General features: G+C 33.3%; 1 long non-coding RNA gene across 2 annotated transcripts in view; it reads right to left on the bottom strand.

Moving 5' to 3' along the window:
* Positions 1–5,663: 5,663 nt before the first annotated feature.
* Positions 5,664–10,236, bottom strand: part of LOC130294460 (uncharacterized) — a 189,308-nt gene continuing 184,735 nt past the window's right edge. Inside the window, exon 5 of one of the 2 annotated variants that reach the window (XR_008848499.1) lies at positions 5,664–6,123. This is a non-coding gene — a long non-coding RNA (uncharacterized LOC130294460). The remainder of the gene's footprint in view (positions 6,124–10,236) is intronic. The other variant, XR_008848495.1, reaches the window with a different exon arrangement.

Here is a 10,236-nt window from a genome sequence, read left to right as displayed (position 1 = left end):
TCTATTCTACCAGGGCTCTCACCCCTCCACCAAACCAGCGGAGGACCAGGGGGGTGGGGGGTTAGCTCAACCTTTCAAAGCCGACTCTAATATATGTAAAGAAACCTTTTGAGAGTCATCACTGGTTAATCAGCTGTCAGCGGCCGTACAGTGACATAGAAGCGTCCTGCCACTTCACCAATACACAGCCAAGGGCTCCTTTCATCTATTTATCCCACCAATGAAAGTGAGCGGCAGCTATAAGGCTACAGGACGCCAATGAAGGCCGCGCTTCTGTCTACGGCTCATTCTTCTGGTTGTATTATATATGTATACTACTGTCTTGTTGCAGTATTAGATCTAAACTTTACTTAAAGTAAATACAAATAACAGAAACATTATCGACAAATCCACGAGTGCTATACGGCCACCATTCTGAGAAGTCTTGTATTAACCTCCTTGTATTCTTCTTCTGTGATTAGAAAATATATATTTTATGCTTTTATAAACTGTTCATATATATATATGTGTGATATTATGGATCCTGCACTCGAAACGTTGCAATGCTTCTGATACTGTGTAAAGTTGGGTTCACATACGTTTGGCGCCCGGTACAGTTTCTCTCTGGGGTGCGCCGGAGGGAAACCGATGCTAGAACTGATTCCGTTCATTTGAATGGGACAAATGAGTCTCAATTTTGACGCCGGATGGTTGGACACGCCGGAGGGCACCAGACAGAATTCAGCTGAAATTCCCCCATAATTGCTAAATTCCGTCATGTGAACTGAGCCTTAGGTCGGTTTTACACAGCAGCATTTCTGCACTGAAATCTGCATGAAAATTCTGCGTAAATTTATAGCTAATTTAATTCAATGGACTTCCTGCAACAGAAATTCTGCAGCAGAAATTCTGCTGTGTTAAAGGGACAGTGGAATCCCATTGAAGTGTATTGGCTATAAATGTATGCAGAGTTTTCATGCAGAATTCAGTGTAGAAATTCTGCCTTAGGCCGCATTCACATGGCGGAAATTCTGCATGGAATTCTGCATGAAAGTTCTGCATGAATTTATAGCCAATACACTTTGATGGGATTCTGCTGTTCCATTAATACAGCAGAATTTCTGCTGCAGAATTTCCACTGCAGGAAGTCAATTGAAGTGAATTTTCTATAAATTTTCATGCAGAATTCCGTGCAGAAATTCTACCATGTGAACCCGGCCTTAGATTGCAGACTCCAGAATATCCGCAATTCTGCACAAATTACACTCAGCAAAGCTTGCTGAACAGAATGCTGGAGTTCTCAAAACACAGAATTCTGCTGAAATTCAAAGCCCCTTTGACTTCATTGGAATTCGGCCACAAGATGCCACAAAATTAAAGACAGGTCTTTAAATTTTGCAGGATGCAGAATTTCTGTGGCGGAATTGCCGCTATAGAAATTCCCTTGTATGAATGAGAGAGCGAAATTCCTTTAAATTAAATGGGCAGTAAATTTCTCCAAAAGAACATAGCCCGACAGTGTTTCCCAACAGTGTGTCTCCAGCTGTTGCAAAACTACAGCTCCCAGCATGCCCGGACAGCCGTTGGCTGTCCGGGCATGCTGGGAGTTGTAGTTTTGCAACAGCTAGATACACACTGTTTGGAAAACCCCGCTCTATAATCTGATCTTTTCACAATCATATATAACAGAAATTAAAGAAAGAAGAAGAGGTGTCCTGCAAGACTCTAAACATTATATATATTTATAGGTATGTATGCATAGTCCTCATATAGTCCTATATAAATAAATACTATATATATATGGGTAAGTATGTGTAGTCCTCATATAGTCCTATATAAATAAATACTATATATATATGGGTAAGTATGTGTAGTCCTCATATAGTCCTATATAAATAAATACTATATATATATATATATATATATATATATATATATAGGTAACTGCGTAGTCCTCATATAGTCCTATAAAAATAAATTATATATAAATATATATATATATATATATATATATATATATACACACTTCTCAACCAGGGTGCCTCCAGCTGTTGACTATGGCTGCCCGGGCATGCTGGGAGTTGTAGTTTTACAACAGCTAGATACACACTGTTTGAAAAACCCCACTCTGTAATCTAATCTTTTCACAATCATATATAACATAAATTGAAGAAAGAAGAAGAGGCGTCCTGCAAGACTCTAAACATTATATATATATATATATATATATATATATATATATATATATATATATATATATATATAGGTAAGTATGTGCAGTCCTCATATAGTCCTATATAAATAAATACTATATATATATATATATATATATATATATATATATATATATATATCTGGGTAACCATGCATAGTCCTCATATAGTCCTATATAAATAAATTATATATATATATATATATATATATATATATATGCTGGGAGTTGTAGTTTTGCAACAGCTGGAGGCACACAGTTTGGAAAACCCCACTCTGTAATCCAATCTTTTCACTGAGGTTATGCAACATTTGAGGGTCTGACATGAGATCATAACAGAATAACCCATGTTTCTGTTTCTGTCCAGCCATGCTGGGAGTTGTAGTTTTGCAACAGCTGGAGGCGCGCCGGTTGGAAAACACTAATAACTAAACGCTTTCGTTAACACTAGTTAAAATGGTTCCGATCACACATACTATGGGCTTGCCATTTAGCAATTCCCAAATGTTTTCTGCAAAAGACCCCTAAAGTGGCGCTGCACTATAAAGCAGGGAAATGAGTGAAGAAAAGGCGTAAACGCGTTGTAAGGGACGTATAATCCATATCTTCTTGGTATTTTATTACGGCCGCATGCAAAGGAATAAAATTGAAAAAAACAGCAATCTCTTTGAGTTGTACTTGTGATCCTTTTTAACAGCTGTTAGAGGAAGAATTGAGGGGATTTCTCTTTTTATGGCGACGGAATTAATAGGAGGTTTGGAGAATTGGGTTCACAGGGACTCTGAAATCCGGAGAATGGAATTATATAGTGACAGTCATTATACTATGATAAAAGGGGAGCGTTTTACACCTGTAAAGTCAATGCACCAATAGCTCTTCCAGCCCTGTGGCAAAAGCAACTCAATGCGGAGCGCGGAGAGAGAGGTCTGCTCAGGCCCCCCCTCCCCACTCCGCGCAGCATAATTAATTATTCCCCCCAATAGTTTAAAAGTAACGACAGAAAGAGCAATTTACATCTGAAATTCTTCTACTTTGGGTTTAATGTAAAAAAAAAAAATCCTCAGATCTGAGAGATGTTTTTTAGCAAAACCCATGGGCAGAGAAGGGAATATATGACAATATTACATCCAGGTCTGAGGGGGTGTTGGATCCTGTTTACACCGATGGTAATTCAACGATCGTCTCCGCAGCCGCAGAAATATATTTTATTATTTTATTAGGAACAGATCATTTCTAGTCTATGGTTGGATCTAATGTGTTGTAGCATTCTGAGAGGTTCCCAGAACCTGAAATTGATATGTAAGGGGTGTGTGCGTGGGGGGGGGGGGGGGGGTTATGGTAAAATTGGCGACATTGCATAACGCAGGATTTCACTGCTTTTGGTGAAGATAATATATAAATTAGATAGAGGCTAAGAGGCGGCCTAACTTTAAGAGGATAAATGTTGCAAAATAAAATGTAACCCTGCAGGTGTTCAGTCAGTCAGTTTTTACGAACGGTCAGTGTCTACAAACAAGAAATGGTCAGTCTGTGCAAACATGAAACGGGCAGTCTCTGCAAACATGAAATGGGCAGTCTCTACAAATATGAAAAGGGCAGTCTCTGCAGACATGAAACGGTCAGTCTCTGCAAACATGAAATTATAATTCTCTACAAACATGAAACTGTCAGTCTGTGCAAACATGAAATGGGCAGTCTCTGCAAACATGAAATGGGCAGTCTCTACAAACATGAAACGGTCAGTCTCTGCAAACATGAAACGGTTAATCCCTACAAACATGAAATGGTCAGACTCTGCAAACATGAAACAGTAATTCTCTACAAACATGAAACGGTAAGTCTTTACAAACATGAAACGGTCAGACTGTGCAAACATGAAACGGTCAGTCTGTGCAAACATGAAACGGTCAGTCTCTACAAACAGGAAATGGTCAGTCTCTGCAAACATGAAACGGTCAGTTTCTACAAATATGAAATGGTCAGTCTCCACAAACATGAAAGAACAAGTAAAGGAACAATGATCATCACATGAGCAAATAGACAGCGAGTGAACGTGCGATGGAGAATGATGAGCTGGTTAGGGTGCCATAGTAGTATGGTGAGGTCATGCTGAGAGTTGTAGTTTTGCAGCAGCTGGAGGCATACTGGTTGGGAAACACTGACCCCTACACATGTGGAAAAAAAATGCTTTCCCTTTAAGTAAGCATCTTAGATTATGTGCAAATTTTTCTCAAAACTGATTGAAATCTGATAATAAATTCATGCATCCTGGGAATATGTATGTATGTATGTATATATATATATATATATATATATATATATATATATATTATTATAATTATTATTAAAAAATTTTTTTCCTTTTTAACTGCAGAATATACAACAAAAATCATATCTGGCCTGAATACGACTGCTACGAAAAGGTTGTTTTTCTGAGCTGACATTTTCTATCACTTCACCTGAAAAACTCTTTGCATGTTAAATGCAAACAAAACAACAAAAAAACACAGAAAAACTAAATACATTTTTCATTTTGGATATATATAAATACATACATTTAAATTAAGTGGGATGAAAACTGAGACAAAAGAGAATCCATCTGCATTAGTTCAGTCAAAGGATGCAAAAAAATATTTCAGGAAAAAAAAAACAGTTAAGGCATTTTTATCTGGATGACTTATAATAATACTAATTTTTAAATAATAATAATAATAATAAATCATAATAATTAATAATAATAATAACAAAGAATAATAATTTTAAAATAATAATAAATAAAAAATTATGATAATAAATAATTAATAATAATAATAACAACAAATAATAATAATTTTAAAATAAAAATAATAAATAAGAGATTATAATATTTTTTAAATAATAATAATAAATCATAATAATAAATAATAATAATAACAAATAATAATAATTTTAAAATAATAATCAATACAAAATTATGATAATAAATAATTATTATTAATAATAACAAATAATAATAATTTTAAAATAAAAATAATAAATAAGAGATTATAATATTTTTTAAATAATAATAATAAATCATAATAATTAATAATAATAATAACAAAGAATAATAATTTTAAAATAATAATAAATAAAAAATGATGATAATAAATAATTAATAATAATAATAATAACAACAAATAATAATAATTTTAAAATAAAAATAATAAATAAGAGATTATAATATTTTTTAAATAATAATAATAAATCATAATAATAAATAATAATAATAACAAATAATAATAATTTTTAAATAATAATCAATACAAAATTATGATAATAAATAATTATTATTAATAATAACAAATAATAATAATTTTTAAATAAAAATAATAAATAAGAGATTATAATATTTTTTAAATAATAATAATAATAAATCATAATAATTAATAATAATAACAAATAATAATAATTTTAAAATAATAATAAATACAAATTGATGATAATAAATAATAATTAATAATAATAATAATAACAAAAAATAATAATTTTAAAATAAAAATAATAAATAAAAGATTATAATAATTTTTTAAATATTAATAATATTCTGTGCATTTAAGGTACTGGAACCACTGGATTAAACCCAGTGAAATCTTTTATCATTTATAAATGAAGCTACATCGATCGATAAAGCGTAATCGTAACACGTATTCACAATTGCACGTTAAATGACAGGAGTTGATATTAAGTAGATGATCGAATTGACGTAAAATCGCTGTGTCTGTGGCCGGCGTCTGATTTACTGCCGCCATAAGGTCACTTGTGACATGAAAGCGTACGGGGCAGACCCCGGAGCAGCAGTCATGGTAAGGGGGGACACCTCTGCTCCTTTGTCCATCTTCCCAGGCGAGGCTCAGACACAGAGGAGGCTTTGACTGGTGATTGTTTTCCGCCGCCGTCCCTGGAGAGGATCCCTGTGAACATAAATTAATTCTCATTACACACAAATTAAAAGCATCTCTGGCTGGACTGCTGGCATGAAGAGGAGACAGGGAGGGTCCTGCCATATACACAATATATACAGCTCATCAGACACCATTGTTACCTGTGCAGCCTCCGGTCCCCACAATGTACAGGTGTCTATCCTCTATATCCTCCTGTTACTTTATTATATGGTTGGCTTTATTATTCTGCCTCCTTATCCAGCTGATGAATGGCCCTATAAAGGCGTTATATATGAAGTGACAGGAGCAATCTGCCCGCTGTAATAACAGCTCTGAGGAGAGGCGACAATGTGACACTGATGGCCAAAGCTGACAACACTACTGGGGGGGGGGGGATTAATGATGACACAGGGGGCTGTAATATTAATAGGACGGAGCTGCCTATTATGTTTCCTCTGATTCCTAGTAATGTGAAGGATTGTGTGCAAATAAAAATGGATAATAAAAACCTAACAACAGACAGGAAAACTAAATAAATAATAAATAAATAAAAAAATAAAAATAAAAAAAAAATACATAAATAAACAATAAATAAATACAATAATAAATAAACAAAATAATTAATAAATAATAAATAAATTTAAAAAATAAATAAAATAATAAATAAAAATGCACAAATACACAATAAATAAATAAATAAAATAATACAGAAACAAAATAATAAATAAATAAAACTAAAATAAAAAATACAGAAACAATAAATAAATAAATAAAATAAAGAAACAAAATAATAAATAAATACATTTAAAAAAACAATAAATAAATAAAATAATAAATAAATAAAAAAATACATAAACAATAAATAAAGAAATAAATAAAAAATAATAAATAAATAAAATAATAAATAAAAATGAACAATAAATCAATTTAAAATAATAAGAAATAAAATAAGAAATAAATACATAAATATTATTGATAATGTAATAGTGATAATATTGATGATACTCTATTAGTGTTACCCAATGTGCGGCTCTCCAGAGGTTGCAAAACTACAACTCCAAGCATGCCCTGGCAGCTCACCTAGTCTTCCAGAGCAGCATTTTCCAAACAGTCTCCAGCTGTTGCAAAACTACAGCTCCCAGCATGCCTGGACAGCCAAGGAAGTCACAGCTCCTAGCACCTATCATGGTATAAACCAATGGTTCTCCAGCTGTTGCAAAAAACTACAACTCCCAGCATGCCCAGGCAGCCGAAGACTGCCTGGGGATGCTGGAAGTTGTAGTTTTGCAACAGCTGGAGGCACACTGTTTGGAAACACTGCCTTAGACTAGTATTCCCCAACTGGGGCTCTCTACAGGTTGCAAAACTACAACCCTCATTATACCCTAACAGCCTTTGGTTATTGATAATATATAATAATATTGATACTGTAATAACCAATAATATTTAATTAAATAAATAAAGACTAGTAAACAAACAATAATAAAAATAAACAAAATAATATTTCTATTGATTCTATCAGTTCCATTGTCTCATCCATCATGTTGATACTTTTTACACTTTATTCCCTAATAAAAATTCTCCAGTCATTATTTTATTATTTTGAAACAACATTTCGTTCGCACTTATCTAATTCTTCCATCGCAGGAAATACAGATTAATAATAAAATAAAGGTTATTTCGATCTATTCTATCCCTGACAATGCAGGGGCAGAAAGGAAGAGTAGCGGCACTTACCGATCAGAAGGGTGATCCTCCCAGGACGGGGCAGGTTACCCCCATCATCTACATGCCAAATCGCCATTTCACCCCTCCGCACTGTTTAATTGTTGGAAAGATGATTTGTGAAATGTTTCTCCACCAGACGCCTATCGGCTGCAAAGAGATCCCGGGGAGCCGACAAGTCTCCGCAGCACAAGCCCCAAATTACAGGGGGAGGAGAAGGTCCAGGAAGGCACAGGGGGCGCTCAGTGGGGCCCCTGATTGTTATTAGGGAACGCTGCACTTGTCGGGTGTAGTCTGGTGACTTATACACAGGACCGAGTCTGCAGCTCTGGATGGAGAAGATGACTGATCTGTTCTCTAGTGATAAACTGCAAAACCTGAGATTCGGACTCTACAAACTACACGTGTCCAGGACGATTCTATATGTTACAATGTATCCAGGACGATTCTATATGTTACAATGTATCCAGGACGATTCTATATGTTACAATGTATCCAGGACGATTCTATATGTTACAATGTGTCCAGGACGATTCTATATGTTACAATGTATCCAGGACGATTCTATATGTTACAATGTATCTAGGACGATTCTATATGTTACAATGTATCCAGGACGATTCTATATGTTACAATGTATCCAGGACGATTCTATATGTTACAATGTGTCCAGGACGATTCTATATGTTACAATGTATCTAGGACGATTCTATATGTTACAATGTATCCAGGACGATTCTATATGTTACAATGTATCCAGGACGATTCTATATGTTACAATGTGTCCAGGACGATTCTATATGTTACAATGTATCCAGGACGATTCTATATGTTACAATGTATCTAGGACGATTCTATATGTTACAATGTATCCAGGACGATTCTATATGTTACAATGTATCCAGGTCGATTCTATATGTTACAATGTATCCAGGACGATTCTATATGTTACAATGTATCTAGGACGATTCTATATGTTACAATGTATCCAGGACGATTCTATATGTTACAATGTATCCAGGACGATTCTATATGTTACAATGTATCCAGGACGATTCTATATGTTACGATGTATCCAGGACGATTCTATATGTTACAATGTATCCAGGACGATTCTATATGTTACAATGTATCTAGGACGATTCTATATGTTACAATGTATCCAGGACGATTCTATATGTTACAATGTATCTAAGACAGTTCTATATGTTACAATGTATCATGCACTATGTCTACACATTATCTCTCTATATATACATGTATCTAGGACGGTTCTATATGTTACAATGTATCTTGCACTATGTCTACACACTTTATATATATATATATATATATATATATACATGTAGCTAGGACAGTTCTATATGATACAATGTATCATGCACTATGTCTACACACTTTCTCTATATATATATACATGTATCTAGGACAGTTCTTTAAGTTACAATGTATCATTAACTATGTCTACACACTTTCTCTCTCTCTCTCTCTCTCTCTCTATATATATATATACATGTATCTAGGACAGTTCTATATGTTACAATGTATCATGCACTATGTCTACACATTATCTCTATATATACATGTATCTAGGACAGTTCTTTAAGTTACAATGTATCATTAACGTATGTCTACACACTTTCTCTATATATATATACATGTATCTAGGACAGTTCTTTAAGTTACAATGTATCATTAACTATGTCTACACACTTTCTCTCTCTCTCTCTCTATATATATATATATATATACATGTATCTAGGACAGTTCTATATGTTACAATGTATCATGCACTATGTCTACACATTATCTCTATATATACATGTATCTAGGACAGTTCTTTAAGTTACAATGTATCATTAACTATGTCTACACACTTTCTCTCTATATATATACACATGTATCTAGGACAGTTCTATATGTTACAATGTATCATGCACTGTCTACACATTATATCTCTATATATACATGTATCTAGGACAGTTCTATATGATACAATGTATCATTCACTATGTCTACACACTTTATATATACATGTATCTAGGACAGTTCTATATGTAACAATGTATCATTCACTATGTCTACACACTTTATATATATATATATATATATATATATATATATATATATACACATGTATCTAGGACAGTTCTATAGGATACAATGTATCATTCACTATGTCTACACACTTTATATATATATATACATGTATCTAGGACAGTTCTATAGGATACAATGTATCATTCACTATGTCTACACTCTTTATATATACATGTATCTAGGACAGTTCTATAGGATACAATGTATCATTCACTATGTCTACACACTTTCTCTATATATATACATGTATCTAGGACAGTTCTATAGGATACAATGTATCATTCACTATGTCTACACACTTTATATATATATACATGT

The sequence above is a fragment of the Hyla sarda genome, chromosome 10, assembly GCF_029499605.1.
Source record: "Hyla sarda isolate aHylSar1 chromosome 10, aHylSar1.hap1, whole genome shotgun sequence".
In the NCBI taxonomy this organism is placed as follows: Eukaryota; Metazoa; Chordata; class Amphibia; order Anura; family Hylidae; genus Hyla; species Hyla sarda.
Note: the sequence above shows the minus strand (reverse complement) of the source record. Positions and strands in the feature narration are given on the sequence as shown.